Below are 15,240 nucleotides of genomic sequence, written 5' to 3'. Positions count from 1 at the left end.
ATTAGAAATAGTACACATCTGAGAGAAAAAAATAATGTCAGAAGGAACTCAGCCCTGTCAACAATAAAGCAAACAGCAAGTTCAAACAAGGATGCCAAAGATCAGAGGATTAGAATAGGATCTATGACTGTGGGTCATGCTCATATGCTGTGGAAGACCAAATGCTATAGGTTAAGGCAATAGAGTGATGTTAATGAGATAACAACAACAACAACAACAACAACAACAACAACAACAATAATAATAATAATAATAATAATAATAATAATAATAATAATAATAATAATAATGTTGGAAGGGACCTTGTAGGTCATCTAGTCCAACCCCCTGCTCAGGCAGGAAACTCTATACCATTTCAGGCAAATGGCTGTCCAGTCTCTTCTTAAAAACTTCCAGTGTTGGAGCATTCACCACTTCTGCAGGCAGGTTGTTCCACTGGTTAATTGTTCTAATTGTCAGGAAGTTTCTCCTTAGTTCTAGGTTGCGTCTCTCCTTGACTAGTTTCCATCCATTGTTTCTTGTCCTGCTTTCAGGTGCTTTGGAGAATAGCTTGACTCCCTCTTCTTTGTGGCAGCCCCTGAGATATTGGAAGACTGCTATCATGTCACCCCTCACCCTTCTCTTCATTAAACTACACATACCCAATTCCAGCAACCATTCCCTATATGTTTTAGCCTCCAGTCCCCCAATCATCTTTGTTGCTCTTCTCTGTACCCTTTCTAGAGTCTCAACATCTTTTTTACACTGTGGTGACCAAAACTATTCCACGTGTGGCCTTACCAAGGCATTGTAAAGTGGTATTAATACTTCACACGATCTTGATTCTATCCCTCTGTTAATGCAGCCTAGCACTGTGTTGGCTTTTTTGGCAGCTGCAGCACACTGCTGGCTCATATTTAAGTGATTGTCTACTAGGACTCCGAGATCCCTCTCACAGTTACTACTATTGAGCAAGGTACCACCTATACTATACCTGTGCATTTGATTTTTCCTGCCTAAATGTAGAGCCTTACTTTTTTCACCATTGAATTTCATTTTGTTAGATAGTGTCCAGTGTTCAAGTCTGTTCAGATCCTCCTGTATCTTAAGCCTTTCTTCTGGAGTGTTGGCTATGCCTGCCAGCTTGGTGTCGTCTGCAAATTTGATGAGTCCCCCATCTATTCCCTCATCCAAATCATTGATGGAGATGTTGAAGAACACTGTGCCCAGAACAGAGCCCTGGGGCACCCCACTACACACTTCCTTCCATGTAGATGCAGTTGCATTGAGGACCACACGCTGAGTACGGCCTGTCCGCCAGCTACGAATCCATCTGGTGGTGATGCTATCTAACCCACATTTTTCTATCTTATCAAGTAGTAGGTTGTGATCTACTTTATCAAATGCCTTACTGAAGTCCAAGTAAATTATATCCACGCGCTCGTGACCTCTCGTCTAGACTACTGCAACGCTCTCTACATGGGGCTGCCCTTGAAGACCACCCGGAGGCTCCAACTGGTACAGAATGCAGCCGCGAGAGTTGTGTTGGGAGTCTCCCGATACTCCCATGTCAAACCTCTGCTCCGTGAGCTGCATTGGTTGCCAGTTGTCTTCCGGGTGAGATTCAAGGTACTAGTAATGGTGTTTAAGGCCCTTCATGGCATGGGTCCGGAGTATCTTAGGGAACACCTGCTGCCGGCATCAACTTCCCTTTGCCCTGTGCGTTCCCACAGAGAGGGCCTCCTCAGGGTGCCACCGATCAGAGAATGTAGACTGGTGGCCCCCAGGGGGAGGTCCTTCTCTGTGGGCGCCCCGGAGCTATGGAATCAGTTACCGGTTGAGCTCCGGATGGCGCCTGATCTTCGCTCCTTCCGTCGCGATCTAAAGACATTCTTATTTGAACAAGCCGGCCTGGCCTGATGGGGGATGGGTGGGGTTTTTTATTGTTATTTTAATATTTGTATTTACTGTTTTTAGTGGGCATATATTTAATCCTTTTTTAACTTTTGTAACTCTGTATTTTTTATGCTTGCCCTGTTCACCGCCCTGAGTCCTTCGGGAGAAGGGCGGTATATAAATAAAATTAACATTCCTCTGGTCCACTGATTTTGTCACTGGTCAAAGAATGCAATAAGATTTGTCTGGCATGATCTGTTTTTGACAAACCCACGTTGGCTTTTAGTAATGACTTTGTTTGCCTCTAGGTGTTCACTGATTCATTCTTTGATTATCTTTTACAAAATCTTCCCAGATACTGATAGGTCTGTAGTTTCCTGGATCTATTTTTCCCCTTTTTTGAAGATGGGAACTACATCAGCTCTTTTCCAGTCCTCTGGTAGTTCCCCAGTGCTCCAGGATCTTTGAAAAATATAGTTCAGTGGTTCCGAGATCACGTCTGCCAGTTCCTTGAGAACTTTGGGGTGTAATCCATCTGGTTCTGGTGATTTGAACTCATCTAGGCTGGACAGGTGCTCACTTACCATTTTTTTGCCTATCTTAACTTGCGTTTCTATTCTTTTTTTTATGGCACTGGTTTTGGTTGGTTGGACTGTTTTTTTCACTTTGTGTAAAGACAGATGCAAAAAACGAGTTAAATAGTTCTGCTTTCTCCCTGTTGCTTGTCACCTTCTTGCCACTTTCCCCCACTAATGGACCAATCATTTCCTTAACTTTTTTCTTGTTTTTTACATGTTGAAAGAAGCTTTTTTTTCAACATGAAAAAAATATGACTTTGGTTGCAAGCCTTAGTTCATTTTGAGCCTCACTTCATCTTCGCAGGCACAGACTATTTGCTGATATTCTGCCTTAGTTATGTGCCCCTCTTTCCACTTTTTATGCTTGTCCTTTTTGTCTTTCAATTTATCAGAGAGTTCTTTATGCAGCCATGCTGGTTTCTTTTGAGAGCTATTATTTTTCTTCTTTGTTGGTATTGTGCTAGACTGGGCTTTTATTATCTCACTTTTCAAAATTTCCCAAGCTTCTTGAGTTGTTTTTCCCTTTAGGATTCTCATCCATGGAATCCTTCCTAAGCTCTCTCTAAGTTTATTGAAATTAGCTCTTTTAAAGTCCAAGACTTGACTGTGTTCTATTGCTTGTGCTTCCATAATGTTGAATTCCAATATTGCATGATCACTTCCCCCCAAGGTTCCTGTGGCTTCATCACCTTCTATCATTTCATCTCTGTTAATGAGTATTAGATCCAATATGGCTAATCCCCTAGTTCCCTTCTCTATGTTTTGGGTGACAAAGCTGTCTGCTAGGTTTGTCAGGAATCTGTTTGATCTGTTTGGTGCAGAGTTTGTTCCCAGTTGATGTCAGGGTAATTAAAGTCCCCCATTACTATTGTGATGTGCTGCCTACATACCTTAGTTAGCTGACTAGCAAAAAGTTCATCTAGTTCCTCTGTTTGGTTGGGTGGCCTATAGTATACATCTATGGCAGTGTCATTTCCTCCCCTTTTTATATTGACCGAAATGCATTCATCAGTTTTCATCATTGTTGTGCTCTCTTTCTGTAATTAAGATAAGATAACCTTTGTTGTCCCAGAATTCCTGAGCCAGCCATGCTGAGGGGAAAGGGAAAGTTTCCATGCTTAGCTATGCTGGCTCAGGAATTCTGGGAGTTGAAGTCCATGAGTCATAAAAGAGCCAAGGTTGCCTACCCCTGGTCTAGTCCAATGAAAAGAAGGACCGGGGTGACATGATAGTAGTGTTATGATATCTGAGGAGCTGCCACAAAGAAGAAAGGTTCAACCTAATCCTCAAAGGACCTGAAGGCCGGACAAGAAGCAATGGATGGAAACTAACCAGGCAGAGAACCAACCTAGAACTAAGGAGAAATTTCCTGACAGGATAATTAATCAGTAGAATGGCTTGCCCTCAGAAGTTGTGGATGCTCTATCAGTGGAGTTTTTTTAAGAAGAGATTGGACAGCCATTTGTCTGAAATGGTATAGGATTTGCTGATTGAGCAGGAGGTTGGACTAGAAGACCTCCAAAGTCCATTCAAGACCGTTACTCTGTTATGCAGTCTATTTTAAGGCTTATTTTGTGGGTTTTTAGCTCAAATTGATGTGGAAGTATGTTATTGGGTTTTTTGCAATTGTCACCATGCTGAGGTCTAGAAACTACAATAAAGGAATTTAAAGGTACAAGCCATGAACTTAAGTAACAGATGACAAAGGCGTATGTGTCTTCAATACCTCCTGGTCCAAGAAAGAATAAATTATGTCTTTATTCAATCTACTATTTCAATTTTAGTCTTCTAAATCCTGACCAATTCACCTCTTCCTAGACCACAAGGTACTTAAGAAGTGACTCAAACCCTTGTCAACTCTCTCATTTTCTTCCATTTTATTATTATTATTATTATTATTATTATTATTATTATTATTATTATTATTATTATTATTATTATTATTATTATTAATTGGATTTATATACCACCCTTCTCCCGAAGGACTCAGGGCGGTGTACAGGGCAATTAAAACACAATATACAATATACACTATACAAAGTTAAAATAAATTAAATTAAATTAGCCCTAATAAGTAAAACACATTCTAAAAGTTTAAAAATTAAAAAAAATTAAAATCCCAATCCCTCAGTCCAGGCCGGCAAGCTCAAATAACCAAGTTTTCAGGTCACGGCGAAAGGAGCGAAGGTCGAGAGCCATCCAGAGCTCAACAGGGTGTTGGTTCCATAGGGCAGGCGCGCCCACAGAGAATGCTCTCCCCCTGGGGGCTGCCAGTCGGCATTCCCTGACCGATGGCACCCTGAGGAGGCCCTCTCTGTGGGAGTGCACAGGAGGTTGACGCCGGCAGAAGGTGCTCCTGTAAATATTGTGTTAAATTCCTTTTTTTTGTGGTTCCACCAAATGCGCATCGTTGATCAATGGGACCCTCAACAGCCTCCGGGATCAGGTGGATGTAATAAGGGAGAGGCTATTACATCCTATTGCATCCACCTGGCCCTGCAGGGCTGTTGAGGGTCCCACTGGTCAATGATGCACGTTTGGTGGAACCAGGACTTTGAATTGTACCTAGAAGCAGATTGACAGCCAGCACAACTCCTGCAAGAATAGGATGGACAACACATACGCAAGTGTTGGCTTGCACAAAATTGTTTGGGATGCCGCATTCTGAACCAACTGAAGCTTCAGATACCCTTCAAGGGCAGAGATCAAGGGTGGAAAACATGAAGTGCTACCTCTAAGTAACTCCAATAGCTTTTCACCTGTGGGGTTCTTGGTGCTCTCTGAGCTTGGCAGTTTTCTTGCAGACATTTCATTACCAAACTAGGTAGCATCAGCAGTGCTACTGACGATGTTATCTAATTTGGTAATGAAATATGCATCTGGGAGGAGAAAGAAAGGGAGAGAAGAGGAAAAAAAGGAAGGCAGAAGGAAGGAGAGAGGGAGGGAGGAGGAGGAGGAGAAGGGGATGATATGTTGATGATGACGCCTAGTGTGTTAATGAAACATCTGCAAGAAAACTGCCAAGCTCACAGACCACAAAAGACCTCACAATTTAACCCAGAGCTACAAATATTCTCCTCTTATCAGTAATTTCTCACGTTTCTGAATGTGCCATAGTTTCAGAGGTGTTTTTAGGCATGGCATGGAGCAGAATCAGGGCAGGGAAATGATAATCTGATCATCTCCGCCAAAATCTATCGTCAAGCAGAATTAATTCCTTCTTCTGCCAGAGAAAGATGCCAGGTTTCATCCAGAACAAAGAAGAGAACAGAGAGCAGAGAAAAGGGGGGTGGGGGTGGAAAACCCTAAATATCTGGAAAACAATCACGTACAGTCCCCCTTTTTTTCCTTTTCTTTCTTCTTTCTCAATTCCTGGCAAATAGATGGGGAAGAAATGGAGGTAGTGAGAGTTTTTATTTTCCTGGGCTCCAAGATCCCCACAGATGGGGACTGCAGCCAAGAAATTAAAAGACGCTTGCTCCTGGGGAGGAAAGCCATGGCAAATCTAGACAGCACACTGAAAAGCAGAGACATCACCCTGTCAACAAAAGTGCGTATAGTCAAGGCTATGGTCTTCCCAGTTGCAATGTATGGCAGTGAAAATTGGACCATAAGAAAGACCGAGCGCCAAAGAACTGAGGCCTTTGAGCTATGGTGCTGGAGAAGACTTCTGTGAGTCCCTTGGACTGCAAGGCGATCAAACCAGTCAGTCCTAGAGGAGATCAACCCTGACCGCTCTTTAGAAGGACAGATCCTGAAGTTGAAACTCAGATACTTTGGCCACCTAATGAGAAGGAAGGACTCACTGGAGAAGAGCCTCATGCTGGGAAAGATTGAGGGCAAGAGAAGAAGGGGACGACAGAGAATGAGGTGGCTAGATGGAGTAACTGAAGCAGTAGGCGTGAGCTTAAATGGACTCCAGAAGATGGTAGAGGACAGGAAGGCCTGGAGGAACATTGTCCATGGGGTCGCGATGGGTCGGACACGACTTCGCAGCTAACAACAACAACAACAGTCCCTTTTTTCCCTTTTCTTTCTTCTTTCTTTCTTCTTACTTTTTGCAAAGGGTTGTTATGTGTACCAGCTTCAGTGTTCTTGAAATGTGTAAGCTTGACGTCTGGAAAGGAAAGATCTTTGTTTTCGGTGTGAACATGTTTAAGAACACTCTGTGCTTTCCAGCACTTTATTTCAAGTTCATTCTGCCCTTACGTTTGCTGTAGAAAACTGGGTCAGAAAAGTCACTCTGTTCTAGGTAGATGCCAGTCTCATTTTTATCCTTTTTCTCTTTGGGAAAGAACTGACTCTTGTGCACAGGAGTGAATTTCATTCCCCACACACAAACACACACACACACAGAGAGAGAGAGAGAGACATCCACCACTGCAGTTTACAGAAGAAATTGACTGTGCACTAAATCAATATCCTACATTAGACAATAAAAAGAAATGCTGACGTTAACACGCCTGCTCCCCATGCAAAAGGAGCTTAAGCAGATTCTGCTGAGAGGAAAAACATTGCTGAAACAAACAAAATTTGTGAATGGCATCTCCGGATGGCAGTTCAAATCCCTCTAAAAGCATCTGAAGATTAGGCATCAAGATGAAAGTGAATGCAGTTTGGTTCAGGGGACATGGATCTTGTGGAATAGGACGCTCTTATGTGTAGCTCTTGAGTTACCTTATACATTCCTCTCTTTGGGAATCAATATCATTGGCAGGAGATCAAGTTGTACAGAGTATTCAGTCCCAATGGTGTGGTGAAACTATAGCCTTATGAGTAGGATTCTGAAGAAATAGATATAAAACAAAAGAGGGTGTTTTCCAAACGCTTTGTGATACTGCTCTCACAGTCCCTCATCATGCTGTCTTACTTTGATGGGGATGGTTCAAAGCTAATGGACCAAGATTGTTGGTCTTGATATTGCCTAATGTGCAATCAGCCCAGGTTCGAGTCTCAGAAGGGTATGGCTGACTGATGAGAACAAATAAGTTTGAAATGCATATCAGTCTCCCTTTAATTCTTTGTTAGCAATCCAAAAAATTTACACACAGACACACACACACACACGCACACATATATATACATATACATATACATATACATATACATATACATATACATATACATATACATATACATATGAATTTGGAACTCCTAGAACTTCAAATAAGCTAGGGATATTTAGCTCATGTTCTGCTTTCTTTCCAAAAATATTATGCTCATTGCATGTTTTTTTAAAAAAATTACCTGGTGCCATGAAGGGTGTCAGATCTTATCCAGCTTTCTGTGTGGGTCAACTCTGACATCAGAGAGATGAGAAAGGAAGCCACATCCACCAGACAGTAGCAGACATTCTCTGCCAGTTGCATTGATTGATTCTCCCTAGTTGGTTTCAATAGGAAGGTGTTAAGGGAGAAAAACGATCAATCCATGGAAATAAGACCCCTCTTCCCTCACTTCTTTCCAGACTGGGTTTCAGAAGTAATGATTTTCTGCCTCAGATTCAACTCTGGGAGAAATGATAGGATTGCTCCATTGGGCAAGCTTGCAAGTCTTGTGCCCAATTAGGAAGAAATGCCATTCCAGCTCCTTATTTTGCATGGACAGCCAGGGATATTGTACTGAACACCAATAAATCAATGATTGTCTGGACCCATTTATTTTGAGGCTTCTTTTCAAGGCTTCAGCTGATTTCCTTTCCATCTGGCTCCTCAGCAATGCTCTGCAGCGCCTGGGCTTCCCAACAAATAATTAAATGAAATAAATAGAATTTGTATTTAATTTAGTCAGCTACAGAAACCGTCGTGCAGACCCCTGTTCCCTGACCCAAATGGCTTTAAGGCTGGAGCATTTTAGGCACTACCAATATTGGAACAGGTCATATACAGGAAGGGAATACATCTTTCTTTCTTTCTTTCTTTCTTTCTTTCTTTCTTTCTTTCTTTCTTTCTTTCTTTCTTTCTTTCTTTCTTTCTCTTTCTATCTATCATCTATCTATCTATCATCTATCTATCTACCTATCTAAATTTATATGCCACCCTTCTCACTTTCTGGAGTGAGTCAAGGAAGAATTCTGTATAATTCTGGGAGTTGAAGTCCACACATCCTAAAGTTGGCAAGATTCAGAACCACAGTTCTAGGAGAACACTCCATGAACACCACTCTAGGAGAACACCACCTTCATTATACTAAGCTTGGCTCGGAATAACAGAATAACAGAGTTAGAAGGCACCTTAGAGGTCTTCTAGTCCAACCCCTTGCTCAGGCAGGAAACCCTATACCATTTCAAACAAGTGTCCAATCTCTTCTTAAAAACCTCCAGTGATGGAGCACCCACAACTTCTGGAGGCAAGTCGTTCCACTGATTAACTGTTCTGTCAAGAAATTTCTCCTTAGTTCCAAGTTGGTTCTCTCCCTGATTAATTTCCATCCGTTGTTTCTTGTCCTGCCTTCAGGTGCTTTGGAGAATAGGTTGACTCCCTTCTTCTTTGTGGCAGCCCCTGAGATACTGGAAGACCACTATAATGTCATTCCTAGTCTTCATATGTTTTAGCCTTTTGTTCATTTTTTTTTTGCTCTTTTTGTTCATTTTCCCACCCCCAAAATTTATTTCATTATTTTTGCAACACATTTTATTTATTTATTTATTTTATTTTAATTCCATTTATATCCCGCCCTTCTCCGAAGACTCAGGGCGGCTTACAAACATAGCAGTAGCCTTCATTCTATGTATATGCCTGCTTATTAGGGCTTTCACACAACCCCCAAGCGGCATTATTACAAAGTCAGCTTAATTGCCCCCAACAATCTGGGTCCTCACATATAAGCCTCTATGGCAGACATGTCAAACACAAGGCCCGGGGGCCGGATCCGGCCCACGAAGTGGTTTCATGTGGCCCGCGAAGCCATCCTGGAAACAGTGAGGGAACGGCCCCCACTGCCTTCACCCTGGCCCAGAGACCCTCCTCCTGCCAGAGACCCTCAGATCTGTCCCACTCCTGCCCGGGCCCCCATAGGCACCCTTGATGCGAACGATGTAGAGCTGGCCACGCCCACCCAGTAGGCCATACACACTCTAGCCACGCCCACCCAGTAGGCCACACCCACCCAGGCCACACCCACCCGGCCCCCTGAGGGCAACCGCAATGCTGATGCGGCCCTCAATGATATTGAGTTTGACACCACTGCTCTATGGGATTAAAGGCAAAGAGAAGATTTCTCCTCAAAACTTTTAGTGAACTTCTAGGGTAGAAAAAAAATTAGATGGCCAATTTGAGTCGGTTTCTCCAGGGGAAGGAAAATATTTTCCAGTTGTTTTTCAAGGAGTGCCTGTTAGTGGTAATAAGAGCAAACGTTTCTAAAGGAGCTAATTGAGAGATGCACCTTGTAACAGCTTCCCTTAGTTAACAGAAATTGTAATAAAACCAGATGGCTTGAAAGGATAAAAAGCATAGACAGGTCTACCAATTGGGGCTGCAATAAATTAGATTAGTCTGTAGTTGCCTTTCTTTTTCTTTATTCATACCTTTAACTTCCTTGCTTTACTACTTCTTACTCTTCATCTGTGCTTTCCTAATGCTGTTTAATTCTCAAAGGAAAAGCTATGATAAGTATTTATGTATCTATCATGTTCAGCCATGGAGGGATGCTGGAAGAATGATGGTGATGTATTAATATCACTGATCTGGACAAGCCTGAATTTTGTCCTTCCCCCCCCCCATCTGAGGTGGGAGGTTGAAGAAGGAGGTTTGTATAAAATAAGTGTGTCAGGTTTTCCAGAAGTTTAACACATGTAAGTGACAACTTAATTCATCAAAAAGAAGAATGACGAAAGAGATTATACCACCATACATCAAGAGTTCGCCAGTAAATTTTGGTGATGTGTTCCTGCCAACTATAGATGTTGGATATGGGCGCACTGAAATAGAATCGGAGAATCATAGGGTTGCAAGGGATCCTTGAGGTCTTCTAGTCCAACCCCCCCTAAGAGCAGGGATACGCAGACCATTCTAATCAAATGGCTGCCCAACATTGGCTTGAAATCTGGCAGAGATAGAGTATCCACAGCTCTGGAAAGCAGGCTTTTCCACTACATAATAGCTCTCATAGTCAGGAAACCCCTTATAGATGTAGGAGAAGAGCAGGCTGAGTTGGAAGGTGGAGTTAAATGTCTCATCAGTATGGAGTCATTGCATTGCCACAAGAGACCCCTCTGTGAATTCCATTGACCCTTATCTAGCGCCAATTTAGTTCTGACCACCACTTGACTAGATTCTTGGGTATAGATAGCAACCATAAACTCCTCTGTGTTTTGAACTCAAAAAAATGCAACTGGTTATTTGCGCCTGGTAATAAACTACCTGTTGCTCCACACGCTGACTGGGGGGTTCTGAAAATTGAAGTCCACAGATCTTAATACTCCTGAGGCTGAGAAAGGCCACTCTATCTCAACAGCCAATAGTCCCAATCTGCACCACCTTATTCAACCCTTCTCTTCTTGGGAGTTCAAGTTTATTCTGTGATTTAAATTCCAAATGCTTAACATTTTAAATCATTTTGACTCGTATGTCAAAATTTGAAAAATACGAGTGATGTTGCAAGCCTGAGCTTTCGATTAAAGGTCACTGGTGGTAGGGATACAGATAGTCCTTGACTTACAAGACTTACAATGTTTAAAGTTGCAACAGCACTGAAAAAAAAGTGACTTATTTAGGTCCCTGCATTTATGATCATCACGTGATAAAAACTCAGGTGCTTGGCAACCGGCACATATTTACAATGCCTGCAGCATCCTGGGGTGTTGTGATGGCCATTTGTGACTTTCTCAGTTGGCTAGAAGTTAATTCATCAGATAATGCCAGCTTTTCCAATTACTGACATTAAAATATGAGGATTATTACAGGATAAGCACTAACTAACCGCTGAAATTTTCGGTAAAACTCAACACTGGAAAATATGCTGTCTGCACTTAGATCAAGTCCTAATATATATAACTTTTCAGAGAGAGATTTATTTACTTCTTCGAACAAGCCGGCCTGGCCTGATGGGGGATTGGTGGGGTTTTTTATTGTCATTTTATTGGGGTTTTATTATGTATTAATTGTTTTTAGTGGGCATGTATTTAATTATTTTTTAACTTTTGTAATTCTGTATTTTTATTCTTGCCCTGTTCACCACCCTGAGTCCTTCGGGAGAAGGGCGGTATAGAAATATTATTAAATAAATAAATAGAGAGAGATGCCAGAATGCTATCAGTAAATGATTCATAACTTTGGATACCAGCTTCTTTACACTGATTTTTTTTTACTTCAACTTGCACTATTTAGCATGAATTGTGGACAGAATTCTAGAGTCAATGGCTTAATTGCCATTGATTCTTATAGGAGATTAGGTCTGTTTCATTACTAAATGCTTCATTTTTTTGTAAACAATGCAAATATAAAATAACAGGAAAATTATAGCTTTCATGTGCAAATGTAACTGAAGTGATAGGATAATTATCAAAAATATGCATATATATATAATACAGTGTCTCCCTGTGACCGACCCAGATTGGATCCTGCAAAATCCAATTCACCCACTAACTGTATCTTAATGTAGAGTGTCCCAAATTAGACAGAGTTCTTGTGATCAGACCCTTGCAAAATAAACTAGAGTTTATAAACCATTTCTGGGTTTTGAAAATTTATATTCCTGTTTATGGAATTGCATTTTCCTTTTTTGCAACCATATATATTATTTTTTGCCCCATATATATTAGGAGCCATGGTGGCGCAGTGGTTAGAATACAGTATTGCATTTGGCTCTGCCCACAACCTGTCCACACCTGGAATTTGATCAAGGTTGACTCAGCCTTTCATCCTTCCAAGGCGAGTAAAATGAGGACCCAGATTGTTGGAGGCAAGAGGCTGACTCTTTAAACCCCTTAAAGAGGAGAGTAGACAAGTCTAAGTGCTATTGTGCTATTGCTACCTTTTTCTGTTCTGTTCTGTTTTATTCCATTCTGTTCTATTCTATTGCCATGGTGGTACAGGCAGCATCACAGGCTAACTCTGCCAACTGTCAACAGTTTAATCCTGACCGACTCAAGGTTGACTCAGCCTTCCACCCTTCCAAGGTCAGTAAAATGAGGACCCAGATCGTTGGGGGCGATAGGCTGACTCTGTAAACCACTTAGAGAGGGCTGTAAAACACTATGAAGTGGTATGTAAGTCTAAGTGCTATTGCTATTCCAGATTTTTTTATACAGACGTTATTGCCAAGCCAAGTACCCTTCCGTCCTTTACATTGTGTTTGATTTCTGTTTCCTGAATGTAGAACTTTCCATTTTTTGTGTGTTAAATTTCACTGTGAGATTTTTATCCATCTCTTTAATCGCTCAAGATCATTTTTAATTTTAAGATTGCCTTCTAAAGTGCTAGCTATCGCACTCAGATATGTCATCTGCAAATATGATAAGCATTCACTCCTGTATGTGAGTATTAATAAAACATTGAAGAGTACAGAACAATGGCCTCATCCTTTTAGCAAGTCGCTTAATGAATGCTTCTATTTTAATGAGGAATTCTTGAATGTGATTTTCAATCCAGCTAGGTATGCATTTTGTTGCCATCCCCACTTAGAACATACTTAACTAGATTGCTAATCAAAATGCCATGGAGCACTGCATCAAATGTTATGAAGAATTCAAATTGTATTATGTCTGCATTGATTGATTGACGGACTGATTGGTTGATTACACCCCATCTAGTTGTTTCCAACTCCTAGCAAACTGCATAGATAGATTTTCTGCACGATGATCTATGCCTCCTTAAGTAACACCAGCTGCCTGCAATTAGTGCAGGTTCGAGTCCCACCAGGCTCAAGGTTGACTCAGCCTTCCATCCTTCCGAGGTAGGTATAATGAGGACCCTGATTGTTGGGGGCAATAAGCTGACTTTGTAAAAATGCCACTTGGGGGAGGGCGAAAGCCCTAATAAGCAGGTATATACATAGAATGAAGGCTATTGCTAAGCACATTGATTTGTGCTTCTTAGATTGTAAGCCACCCTGAGTCTTCGGAGAAGGGCAGGATATAAATGGGATTAATAATAATAATAATAATAATAATAATTCAGAACTGGGCCTTGGAAATGGTGGGCAAGTGTGCACGTGCGAAGCTGTATTTGTGAAAGTGTCATGTGTGCCCCAAACCATCCCCTCTCCCTCCCGCCACCTGCGTTGCTTCGCCAAGCCAGAAAGGTTGGAGATTACTGCCCTAACCTCTGCACTCATTGCCACTGCAACTGAGTCCATCCACTTTACTATTGGCCATTCTCTTCTTTTCTTTCCTTCCACCATTCCCAGCGTTAGGGGGAATGGTGGTGGTTCAAGACCTGAGCACTGTGCATAAGGGTGAGCTCCCATTCTTGCCCCAGCTCCTGTCCAACTAGCAGTTAAAAGCATGCTAAAAGCACTTTAGTGGGAAGGTAGCAGCGTTCTGTGTGCCTTGCCGTGTAGTCATGTTGGCCACATGACCACAGAAGTGTCTACAGACAACACTGTTTCCCTCGGCTAAGAAAAGGAGATGAACACTGGCCCCTGAAGTTGGACACAATCAGAAAGGGGAAACCTTTACCTTTATCCTTTTTTTTTGTCCTCAAAAAAATCAGTTAGAGATCCACTGAATCCTCATGTTGTAAAGCTGGAAGCAATCCTCAAAACTGTTTTAAGTACTTGATAATCTGCTCTAGAATCTGCTCTAGAATTTAAGATCAACTGGGCTGTAGTTCTCTGGATTCCTCTTTTTCCCCCTGTCGAAGACAGAGACAATATTTGTCCTCTTCCAGGCATCCAGCATTTATCTATCTTACAAGATTTATCAAAAACAATGTGCCGCCACTTTCCTGACCTTCAGTAAGAGCCTGAAGACCTGGCTCTGCCAGCTAGCCTGGAGGTGGTTGAGGAATAGATATAGATATAGATATAGATATAGATATAGATATAGATATAGATATAGATATAGATATAGATATAGATATAGATATAGATATAGATATAGATATAGATATAGATATAGATATAGATGATATAGATATAGATATAGATATAGATATAGATATAGATATAGATATAGATATAGATATAGATATAGATATAGATATAGATATAGATATAGATATAGATATAGATAGATATAGATATAGATATACGGTTTTACAACTTTTAACATTGTAGGCCACTTAGAGATACCTTGCAGTGAGACAGGCCACAAACAAATTTAATAAACAACAGGAACACCAGCTGGCAATCAAACGCCACAATCACAATTCCTTAATCTCCACCCACACTGACACCAAACAGCACCAGTTCGACTGGAGCAACACAGAACTCACCGGCCACCTAACCTCCTGCCTCGCTCATGAGTTCATCGAAGTCTGGCATTCCACAAGCAATTCCATCCACAGACAAATTGACCTATAACCAGCGTACGAACCCCTCAGGATCCAAATCAAGTGCACAGCCAACCAGAGACAGCACCAACCCTCAACCAACCCAGGCAAGCCCCCTCCTCCTTCCCACCAGCAGTTTACCTCCCAATGATCCTGACCTGATGTAACCTCCCCATCACAAGACCCATCACAAGACCCTCACTGATGACTCCCACCTGACTTATCACAAGACCCAGCAAAAGACCCTCACTTGACACACTCACACCTGAAGCCCTTATAAACAGAAGAACACTGACACTGACATCCCCCCTAAACTCCGCTGAAGATGTAACTTAGCCTGGTAATGAAATGTTTGG

This window comes from Vipera ursinii, assembly GCF_947247035.1.
Source record: "Vipera ursinii genome assembly, chromosome: 3".
Taxonomy (NCBI): Eukaryota; Metazoa; Chordata; class Lepidosauria; order Squamata; family Viperidae; genus Vipera; species Vipera ursinii.
The sequence above is the reverse complement of the archived record's forward strand: the minus strand, read 5'-3'. Positions refer to the sequence as shown.